The sequence below is a fragment of the Taudactylus pleione genome, unplaced genomic scaffold (genome assembly GCF_031769625.1).
Source record: "Taudactylus pleione unplaced genomic scaffold, aTauple2 ptg000387l, whole genome shotgun sequence".
Taxonomy (NCBI): Eukaryota; Metazoa; Chordata; class Amphibia; order Anura; family Myobatrachidae; genus Taudactylus; species Taudactylus pleione.
Window position 1 is genome coordinate 2818105 of NW_028284788.1, and position 12873 is coordinate 2830977.

The following is a 12873-nucleotide window of genomic DNA, read 5'->3' on the forward strand; positions in this document are numbered from 1 at the left end:
TGATCCACCACTTTAAATGCCATAGTAACAGAAAAAAAATCTAATCTTTTTAAAAAAAGGAATTTTACAAAAATACATGGATTCTGGATTAAACAATAAGATCTCCATTGGCTTATTGCTAATTAAATACCTTAAACATCCTTACTTAACTTATCTATTAAATAAAGAGATGGACACCATAACAGCTTGGATAAAAGGTAACAGCTTTTATTTCTGAATTAATTAATTCACCTAACCAAGGTGGCCAGGAGACGCTGCATACTCAGTTCTAGCTTTCAAGTTGGAGACACACATGGGGAACGACTGAAACGCTCCCCCTAAAAACGCACTTACGTTGCGAAGGTCCTGCCTCCCTCCTGGGCCAGTCTACTCCGAGCGCTTCCATACAAAAGCATTCGGGTCCCCTCGTACGAGAAGGACAGACTCGTCATGTTACATTGAGGTCCAGCGCCCTCACAATGCTCTCTTGCGCCACAATAAAGCCACTGAGATGCAGTGTTCTCCCACCATGGTGCGCCTTCCCTGAATAATGAAAAATTAAACACAACAAAATACAAACAGCAAAGCTTTGGGCGGGAGGGTGGGCTCCAGAATCAGCAAAGAGGCAGATCACATGCACACCACCTCTTTTATACCCCTGCCACAGGCACACCCAGAATTCACAGCATTGGTCAGCTAAACAACCTGACCACCTAAACCCACTTAATCTGCCTAGTAACAAGGCTGTCAAGACAGCCGATCAGCAAAAACCCCAGGAATCTTATTTAATCTCACGTTTAGGCAACCTTCGCTTTCTATACACACACTTTCTGGACCCCCACTCCAATAAATACTCAAAATCATAGTTGCAGACCTTTTGGAGGCAGCCAGGTCGGCACTGCGAGAAGGGGGTGCTCGACGGAGGTTCGCGTGACTGGGTGGCAATGGGTGGGGCTCGCAAAGGTGGGTGTGTCTGGGGCATAATGTTACAATCACATAATTTTAGCCCCTCCCCCACTATGCAAAGCTGAGATTACCGCATTGTGGAGCAGGGGGCAGAGCCACGATGACATAACCGACACGAATCACATCATTCGCTGCCTGTTCCGCCCACTTCACTGGTAAAGTGGGCAGCTGTGGCCAGGTGGCCCCAGCCCCCAGTAACTTGTCTACCTCTCTGGGTAGCCGGGAGTGCCATCCAAATTTCGGGAGCCTCCCAGCCATTCTGGGAGGGTTGTCAAGTAAATCCATTAACATAATGGTCTGGAATCAAGATCAGAGTCCAGTAGCTGGAAAGGAAGGCAGAAAGAGTTATGTTCACCAGAACAAAATTAGCCAAAGGCAACCGTGCTTAGTAAGGCTAAATCAGTATCAAAGAAATGCAGAAAAAGATGAAGACAAGCCAGTATTGGTACATGTGAAGTTAATGAATTAAATAAAAATGCTTCAGGAACAGCAGCAACTAGATTATTGGGCAGGAGTAAAATAATATTTTAAGGAGTAAGGCAGCAACTAAGTTACTTGGCAGCAGTACAATAGTCTTTTAAGGAAGAAGTCAAGGAGGAAGTGGCAGGACCTGGTTTATGGTGAAAATCAGGGAGTGGAGATGGAACATTACCGGTAGCTGTAAAACTGAGCTGGAAACAAAGCAAAAACAATGAGCTGTCCAATTGCCAGAAAGGCTCAGTCAAGGGCCGGATTAAGTCTTGTGGGGGCCCTAGGGCAAGTAAGATGTGGGGGCCCCCACCAAGCCACCCAGAGCCTACCCCCTCCCTCCATACGAAGCCTATCCCCAGGGCTGCCATCAGAAATTCTGGGGCCCGGTACTGGCAAAACAGGCAGGGCCCCCCTCCCCCCCCGGAGGATGGAGCAGAGTTGACGGGGGGGGGCAGCAATCAATTGGTATGTAAACCAGTTTAAAAACCGCTGTAAAATTCACACCCTCATACCAAAATTTATATATATATATATAATATATATATATATATATATATATAGGGAAATCAACATTGATTCTAAAATATGTATCTATATATATATATATATATATATATATATAAATCAGACCCACATAAAAAATACACTAAAAAAGCCGGATTCACATACAAAGCCAGAAGGAGGGTAAGTGTAGAAGTGTACAGCACAGGGCAGGGAAAGGCTGGCTGGACAAGGGAGAGGGACAGGGCAGGGAATGCTGGCGGGACTAGGGGGGACAAGAAAGGCTGGCTGAACTAGGTGGGAGGCACAGGGTAGAGAAGGCTGACTGGACTGGGGGAGACTGGGCAGTGAAGGCTGGCTGTACTGGGTGGGGACAGGGAAGGCTGGTTGAACTATGGGGGAAGGTACAGGACAGAGAAGGCTGTAACAAGAGAGGGGGCAGTGCAGAGAAGGCTGACTGGACAAGGTGGGGAGGCATAGGGCACAGGAACAGGGGGGTGGACAGGGAAGGCTGGCTGAACTAGGGAGGATAGCATGTCAAGGTCAAGGAGTACCTGGTTAGCGGTGCGTTCAGCTGGCTGTTCTGGTGCAGCCAGCCAGGTAGAATCCACACTGCTGCTTAAGTATGGAGGGAGATGGGGCAAACGTAGGATTTTTAGAGGGGGGTTTCCAAAAGGGTGCGGCCTGGGGCACTGAGGGGAGTTACAGGGAGGGTGAGGGCGGGGACACTGAGCGGGGTACAGGGAGGGTGAAGGAGAGGACACTGAGGTAGGTTACAGGGAGGGTGAAGGCAGGAACACTGAGGGGGGTTATATACATATTTGTTTAAACATATACACAGGCAACATCTTCTGGGGAACACAGAAAATAAAATGTATCCTTAGATTATGTAAATAATCCCCTTTATTTTCTGCTTTGTGCCTATGATTTCAGATTTTATATTGAATGGGGATCATGTCAGCAGGGACCATGCTGCCATAATGAACACATTGCCCATCTCATTTTTCCCCATCATGTCTCACCTGGCCCACAGTCTACAAACTGTCACACACAGTAGGGTAAATAGTAACATATTCCAATGCAGTCCACACACTTACCTTAGTTTTCGGTGGTTCCTCCTCTCCTCTCCTTCGGGGTCTAGAACTGTGGCCATGCAGCTGCTGTATCAGGTCCATGGCATCCTCCTTCCCCTATAATAGCACGCTGCTCCTCCTTGGTACTTCAAGACAGTTCTACACAGCAGCAGGTACAAAGATAGCACGCCGGCGATGTGACGTCATCACGTCACATTCATGGAGTACCCAGTGGAAGGACAGCACAGCTTTGTTTGAGCCGGGGGGGGAGACGGAGCTCTGAGGTGACTGTCCACAGGCTTCGGCAACGGCCGCGTGGGGGGTAAAGAGCGAAGCAAATTCTACAAGCGGCTACGCTAATGGGTGGTCCAGAGCACACACTGATCACCCCTTATGCTGTTGATTGTGCAGAGACAAGGCTATCTCTGCCGTCACTTGCTGCTGCTGCAGCCGCATTGCTACACGCCGGGCCCCCCTTTCTCTCCCCTCCCTCCCAGCCCGGGACTCGAGGCCCGGCGGTCCCCCCCTGATGGCGGCCCTGCCTACCCCCACCCTCCCTGATTACTTACCTTCTGGCTCTGTGTTGTGAATGCAGCAGCACAGTCAGTGCTGCTGCATAGAGCGCAGAGTGGTTCCTGAAGCCCAACATCAGTGATCAGCGTCACGTACATGATGTGTCACATGATGCTGATGAGGGGACTCGGGACCTGCTCTACGCTCTATGCAGCAGCGCTGACTGTGCTGTGCATTCAGATCACAGATCAGCGGCAGCTCAGCCCTCATCCGGGAACAAGGTCCACTGGGCAGGATATTCTGAGGAGGTTTTCCACATATGTATATATATAATATATATATATATATATATATACACGTGTCTGTTAATCACGCACCCACACATATATATAATATATATATAGCAAACGTATATATTATATATAACATACACACTAACACACGCATATACAGTATGCACACATACATAAAAACATACATTCACACTAACACATATGTACACATTAACACATACATACACATATTTACACAAAAACACATATATACACAACATATATACACATATATACATATAAACACATACATACACATAAATACACACAAACACATACATACACATATATACACATAAACACATGGGGCGGGGCTTGCTGTATTGGCTCCGCCTCCACGATAGCAGGGGGAATTGCTCCGTCAGTGTGCTCTAGTGGTGGGGGCCCTTCTGTGTGTGGGGGCCTAGGGATAACCACCCCTTAATCCGGCCCTGGCTCAGTCATCAGTGTCCAAACCCTGGCCAATAAATCCATTGGGTTTATTTTCTAATGGATTCCTTCCCATAGGGAAGGAGCGGGTAGCAGGAGCACTCGCCATCTTATGATGGCGAGTGCTCCCGCAGCCAAGCTCGGAAAATATAGTATTTTCCGAGCTTGATGAATTCTGTCCCTATACTAGTGTATGGGGAGAGCGGGACATTCCACGAGAGAATGGCCCGATAACTTAATTTCTACAATTGCAGGTGAAAAAGTTAATTTTCACCTGCTTTTGTAGAAAATAAGTGATGATGAATAGACCTCATAGGAACTGATTCTGTTGGACGCATCTGCAGTCGCTTTTCCAACCAGCTACGACATGCTGCTTACCACCTTAACATGATGATTTTGTTCATATTTTGTCAAAACATTTGAGCTTGCAGCCCGTCTTCAAGGGACCCCAATAGCGTTATGCGTAGAAAACAGTAAATAAATATGTCTGTTTTGTATACATATATGGCATTAATCCTGCCACCCAGCTGTACAATATGGGTAAGACCGAGCGTGGCCATATATATTTTCTGTTTTGTTTCACAATTAAGCCTAGTGTTATAATGGCTGCTTCCAATCAGGGCTATAAAAGGCCTAGTTGGGTTTGGCTCACAAGCCAGACCTTGTATGGACGTTACCTCCGTACCTGAGAGGTGAATGCATGTAACTGCAATGTAATGGTGTGTTGGGCATTAATGCTAGTATAGGACTTGCAGAAAATGGGGTCCCTTGACAATGGTCAGCAAGCTTAATTGTTTTGATCAAAATATGAACAAAATCCCCATGCTTTTATTTGCTACAAACACACACATTATGCAGTATATAATTGTTAGCGCTGGTAGCAAAAGTCTTTCTGTTTTGTATACATACATTATATGGCATTAATATTGCCATGCAGCTGGTACAGTGTACAAGAGTAAAACTGAGTGCAGGCATATTTCTATTCTGTTTTGCTTACCACCACTGTATGCTGAGTATCCAGGTTTCTGCATGGTGGGATGACCCATTGCTTTTTCTGACCTCAGCCGCAGACATCATCATTAGTATCGGAACTTACACCCATTCCATGCTGGCTATAAAAGATCTGTCTGAAACAGAGCCCCCCCATCTTTGTATGTACGCTATGAATGAGCATAGAAGTTGGCTTACCAATCCACAACACTAAGTATTACACAGAGAGACAATACAGAATAGGATGGCCTTGGAGTAGTATGCAATAAAATACAGGTGTGCAGTTAAAAATTGCATACATAGTTGTTTATTCAGGTACACCAAAATACAGATGGGCCCAGCTAGTTGCCCATAGCGCGACATTCAGGCTTCTGAGTCTAACTCCCCGCGGCTCCCAGAGCAATTCATAATTGCACCAGCATGGTGGCAGCTGATGCGAAATCAGCTGCCCACGCGAGCGGCTTCACTACTCCTTTTCGGAGCAATGACGGAAGTGCACATGTGTGACCTACAGGTCACGCATGCACACAAGAGCCCGGAAGAAGCCGGACAGGGGCGAAGGGATCTGAAAGGATCCCTCTTCGCAACCCGGACCTTCTTCCTATAGGGAAGGAATGGGTTGCAATGCCGGAGCATTCGCCATCTGAAGATGGTGAATGCTCCCGAAGTCAAGCTCCGAAAATATTATATTTTTGGAGCTTGATGAATACTGTCCCATACTAGTGTATGGGGACAGTGGGCCATTCCATGAGAGGAAGGTAAGTAGGAGATATCTGTGGTATCTCCTGCTTTACCTTCTTGATGAATGGGCCGATAAATTTTCACAATTGCAGGTGAAAGTGTGCATTTTCACCTGCTTTTGTGAAAATTAAGTGATGATGAATAGGCTCCTATATTTTTTTTATAAAGTGCAGTGGTGAGGTGGGTCCATCCACACTTGTTGAGTTTCAGACGCACCCACAGGTGTTGGGGTTCAGGGACTCAAATGCAACCTCAGTTTTACATAAAACCACATGAATTCCTGTTGAATAATGTTGCGGTACGCATTAAAGGCACTACATTGCTCCACAATTCTCCCCACCCTGCAGTGGCACACACCCAACAGTTATAGGGTGCAGGCTTTCAGACGCACCCACAGTGTGTTGGGGTTAAGGGCTGAGATGCACACACAGCTTCCAATGAGATGGGATGAATTAATGTTCACTAATGGTGGGGTACTGTGTTTACATGTACTAGTATAATATTTTGAAAGAAAGACAAATTTTTATTATTATTATTATTATTATTACAATAAAACCAATAAACCAATTTCAATAAAAGGAGATTACTTATTCGGGTGTGGATTAACAGATAGTGACAGTAAAAAGGTTGACAGTGTCTAGATAGACACCAGGGGCCAAATGTAATAGGGCGAGAGTTTAGAAAATGTATAGTTTAGCAGTAAAACTCTCACACTAATACATTGATTGAGTTGCATTTTCAAAACAGGAAACACCTGGATGAGAGTTTAGAGCTTGTGAGTTTTTTGAGTCTGAAAAGCATGGAAGTTTGCATGTTCTGTGACTGAGTTTTCTCTCACATTTTCTAAACTCTCACCCTATTACATTTGGCCCCAGATGTTACACAGTCAATACTGTAGGTCGACAGGGACAAAATTTGACAGGGACAACACGCTAAAGGTCGACATTTAAGAAGCTTCGACAGGTATAAATGGTGAACAGGGTCAAAAGGTTGACAGAAAATGGTAAACACATGATTTTTTTTCTAGCTCTAATCTTCACCCTAACCCTCCCCTTGTGGTGCCTAACCCTCCCTCCCAGTGCCTAATTCTAACCATTGGGGAAAGTGCCTAGACCTAACCCTAAAAAAAAAATGTCTACCATTTTTTGTGTTGATCTTTTGACCCTGTTGACCATTTGTACCTGTCGACCTTCTTACATGTAGACCTATTGTCCCTGCCACCCTTTTGTCCCTGTCGACCTATTGACTGTCTAAAATCTGGTATCTATCTAGACACTGTCAACCTTTTTACTGTCTATCTATAGTCCGGAACCTGAATTATTCATGATCACCAGTGTCTGTATACTACTGAATACCATACTGTAGAAGTGGATGGAGATCCCTGCATGTTCGTACAACCAATCTTTTTATTAATATCGCAGAAACTCATTGAACATACAGTACTGTACAGTGGTGTAATTGCTTTGGTGTTATGATGGTGTAACTGATACAATAGCAGCCAATGAGTTCACATGAGTGCGTCACAAAATGATGATTCATTTGCAAAAGTGTACGTAACTTGCTGCAATTTTTTTACCTTCCCCCACCCTCTCCCCTGCGCTTCTCAGATCTATTTACAACAGTCTACATAACTTGTAACTTCAGTGCACAGCACACTTCCCCCACCACACCACACAGATTTCCTGTTCAATAATGTTGCAGTACTGCATTGAAGGCACTACATTGCTCCACAATTCCCCCCACCCTGCAATGACACATAAACATTCAGACACATGCATAGCTTACAGTACTGGCAACAGTTGTGAGCATGCGCATTACGCTTCATTGACATCCCACAATGTTTGTCATACTGTAGTGTGCATCCTGCATCCTACACTCCGAGAAAATGGCTGCCAGGCAGAAGATCTTTTCAAGTGCCGAGCTCCTGATCTTTATTAAATAGTGGGACCAGCCTCACACCAATAATAGTGTGAAGGAGCAGGCCTACCGGAGAGGTCAGCATGAGATTCTGGCCAGACTAGGCCGGGATAGGAGCGTACGATCCCTACAAAGGTGATGGAGCGATTTGCCATGCAGAGATGCCCCATGGTTCCAGAGGCTTAGAAGACGCCTCTTGCATAGTAAGTACAGTATTACTGTACATTTACAGTAATTACAGTATACAGTACAGTAACATGAATACAATGTACTACTGTGACATACTGTACTGTAGGGTGTGGGATAACTAACAGACAATGACTGACAGTCATTATGTCGCACCCACATTGTCGACAGGGTCATGAGGTCAACATGGACTCATGGCTGACACACTATTGATCAACATGGGTCTTTTTTGCCATGGTCACATTTACAGTCGTTAGGTCGACATACAGTAGTAACGATCAACACAAAAATGGTTGACATGGTCTAAAATTTGTAATATCACCCTCTACAGAACCCCAACATTCTCCTTGGTGCCTAACCCTAACTGTCCCTTTTAGTGCCTAACCCTAGCCATCCGGTAAGTATCTAACCTAACATAATAAACCAACAGTAAACCTAACAAAAGTCAAGTTGACCACCATAAGTGTGTCGACAATTATTGTGGCATCCAAACTATTTTTCTGACATTTTGTCTATGTCAATCTATTCTTATGTCAACCACTACAGTGTCGACCATGAGTACGAGTCAAGCTTTTGTCCTAATGCCTGTAGAGCTTTTGTCCTAATGCCTGTCAACCTAATGCCTGTCAACCATGTGGTGTCGAGCTAATCAATGTCAACCTAGACACTGTTTATCTAAAGCCCGAAACCCTGAGACATACTGTAATGTGAAAAAGGTGCACTACAGTACCTCGTGACATGACTTGAATAAGCTGTACAGTATCCTGAATAAGGGAAAATACTGTGTCAGTGCATCTCTGAACCCCAATAATAGTAGTCAACATGAATTCATCTCGCACTATTGAAAGCTACTGTATCAAGCATGTCTATAGCGGCCAAGTTAATTTCTGTGACCTTGCATAGACATGAAAAGTGAAACAAAACTTTAAATAATAAATAATGTATGCATGGAAGATGAAATAATATTGATAAAAAAATTTAATAACTCGATCCCCCCTTAACAGGATTTGAACCCCAGGTGAAGGTTATGTGAAGCATACACCTTAACCACTAAGCCACGGACACTATATATTAAAGCTGTTACACAAGTTAAACATGGCAGTGCAGTGCAAAACTTACATAAAAAAATACAGTACAGTTTAGTGTAGATTGTTATTTTTTTTTTTCCTTTTTCCTTCCTTTGTTTGATTGTACATGTAGTTGCCTGTTTTAATCTCATATGTGTGAAGCAAATGTTCTATTTTTATTGTTTTAATAACAGATTATTATTAATATATGAACTCGCAAAGTGTTACCCAAAATTATATACCTTTTGAATCATTAGGATAATTTCATTTCAATAAGAACATTGCACATGAGATGTAGTAAAGTAAAAGTATATTTATATATAATCAAATCAATGCTCTTAAAGTCCACATACACAAAGTATATCATAAAACAGTATTTAAACTTTACAATATTAGTCAAAATACAATATAACTATACAAAGATGATAACAAAGAGAGAGAGAGAGACCCAGAGAGAAATGATAACAGAGAGAGAGAACGCGAGAGACAAAGAGAAAGGGAATTCAAGATGGTTGCTGGGAAGCATGGTGGGAGGTATGTATGTGTGTGTATAAGTGGATGGGAGGCCGCAAGGAGTTCCTTTGATTATAGGCCTGACTCCATTTTGAATATGAGAAAAACTCCCATAATGCTATATCTCTTTAAATCATCCTACAACACTGATATCCATCAATGATCATAATTATAATAACTATAACAAACCTATTTGAACTATACAACACCAATTCAAGTCTAGGATTATAACTATGATCACAATATTAGCAATCCACAATCCCCATTGAGCCAAGCACATGGTAAGGCTTATTACAGAATAATACAAAAACTCCATTAAGAATTCCTTTAACAAACTACAATCACCAGCTGACATCAAACTGAATTATATATTCTACAGACTGCAATATTTCAACCAGTTTCCATTATATAGTATGTCAGCTCCCTCAGTCCTGTGTGCAAGTGGGAGTGAGCCCTAAGTGTTCAGCTATCTGTTCCTCTGAGTTCTCTGGGCTGTGTGGGAATCCAACCCCTTTACTCTCACCTGATAGGTGTAGTCTCAAGAGGAAATAAACTTTTGTGGGAGTTAGTTCTAAAACCTTATTGTGTTACAACAGTTGCCAGAGCCATATGTGTTAAGGCTATGTGTGAACTGGCCAAGGCTATGGCTAGGTCTATTCATATGTAAATGACCCTGATAAACCACTTTCTGGACTTGCTATAGAATAAGTAATTCATTTACCTGACTATTGCTGTATAATAATTTAATATTCATACAAACATATTGATTGATTACTAATTAGTCTATATATGGTGATAATAATATACACACTGTAACATTTCCCTTCTGTGTCGGTTTACTGACATGTGACAGCTGAACTGACATATGATTATGTATTATCACCATTTTAGCGTATGTGTATGTATGTTTATCATACAGGTGGTGAAAGAGAGAGAAAATTCAGTTTGGAGAGAATCATAACAATGTAATTTTCACAGTTCAAAGTAAAATGTAATGAAAGGGTGGAGAAGCAGCGTTTCTCTCCTACGACATAGGTAGAAGGAAAAAAACCTTTTTGTATTTATGCAATTTTAGATGTTTTTATAATTAAATCCATTTTTAAAGAAATCCAAAACCAAAACTATTGAGGGTGGTTTTTCCAAAACCTAGACCAATACACATTGATGCTGTAAAACCACACCAAAACACAGGGGTCTGTGCCCATCTCTACTTCTAACACATTGCAGTGAAGGACTGCAATTGGAGCCCCTGTACCTGCATGTGACTTATAATATTTTTGGGTGATACTTAATTTTTTATTGCTGTGATACACAGCCATAAGAAATTATAATTATCAGGTCTAAAACTATGCCCTTAATAACAAAGAAAAACATAGGCCCTCATTCAGAGCCGTTCGCTATTTGCGTTCGTTCAAAAACAAGGGGTGGCTATGCAAATGATCCGTTCGCACATTGCAGTCTGTTCACACCTCTAAGTCTGAACGAGCGAGCAAAACATACGCTCGTTTATTTGATAAAAACGCCCCCTGGCCGCTCGCACCATACGTCATGTCCGCTATTTATTAGATTAATCGAGTACATCGAAGAGGATATGAACTGCTCGCTATTCTTGTGGTTGGTTTTTTCAACCGCTATTTTGCGAGCAGTTCTGAGTTAAAAAAAAACAAGTGACGTGGTCATTGACGCTGCTGTATTAATTATGCACACCCATAAAACGCCCGTTTTGACCTTTAAGCACGCCTGCGATCGGATCTCCACTCCCCGTATTCAAGCACCTTCCCCTGTTACCACCCACATACGCCTCATTCTGTCACTCAAAATAGCAGGCACTCGCTATATTGCGTACAAATGATTTTCGGCCGCACTGACTGGTTCGCGCATGCGTACTAAAAACCGTACGCATGCGCAGATGTGCGAACATCGCTCGGAACGAGCATACTGCCGCTAGCGAGTGGCTCTGAATGAGGGCCATAGTTCGAGGGAAAGGGAAAACATGGGTCACACATATTCTTGATTTACATTTGTCAGTTAGAGCCACAGGTCCTAATTCTGAGATGGACGCTAATGCATTCACGGAAGCAAATTTTTGTGGAGAAGCAGCGGCGGTAATATGCTAGTTTCAGCCCTCTCCTTGTGTACTTATGTGCACCATACAGTGCAAGCCTGAGACTCTCACTTTCAATGCCTGTTGACAAATCTGCCAATGGACTCACACACTCCACCATCTGTTCAACATTACAATCACCATCGACACTTACGATTTCCTATGGCCGGAGCAGTGTCTCCGTCTAAACTTTCTCTAAACATGGCTGCTGCTCTGCACTTGAGAACACAGCCACTTTCACTGACATGCCAGTGACACTCACATAATGCTCATGAGACAGAATTTTTTGTGTTCGCTTCAGGTCGTCTTCCAGTCCCCTACAGGAATGTCCATGGCTTTCCGCCATGCAAACAAATAAAAAGGCAAAAAATGGACTCTGCGCTTATTGCCTGATGTTAATCTGAAATGGCAGAATCAAATACACTTATGTATTTGATTCTGCCATTTCACATTAACATCAGGCAATAAGCGCAGAGTCCATTTTTTGCCTTTTTATTTGTTGGGGCCACGCCAGCCCTTATAAGTGACTTTGCAGCTGCCATTATTAAATTGAGATACACTCTCATTTTATTATATTTTTGGTAAACAATTTATTAGCGCTATAGCCATGTTCTTGTAGTTTTTTCCACCATGCAAGCTCAAATATGCGCGATCCCGTACACAAGCTCCATTAGGGTTTCTACGACTTTTCTTGCATGCACAGCAGCAATTAATTGCTCAACTGCGCAAACACTTATACTGCATCCACCTCTGAATCAGGCCCAGATTTAGCAAAGCTATTCATGACTAATAGGAAAATACATTTGTTGCTTCCAAATACTGTATCTGTTTTTCTACTAAAAGAAATGCATCGAGATGTAGTCAGCATCCCGGCGTGCGGAATGCCAATGGGCAAAATACCGGCACCGAAATCCCGACAGCACCAGGATCCCGGCACCAGAATCCAGACCACCACCATACCAAAGGTAAGTATCAGGCATTCGGGGGAGGGTTAGGCATTAGGGGGAGGGTTAAGGTTAGGCACTAGGGGGGAGGGTTAGGTTTAGGGTGTGGGGAGGGAGAGGTTAGCTTTAGGCACTAGCGGGGAGGTT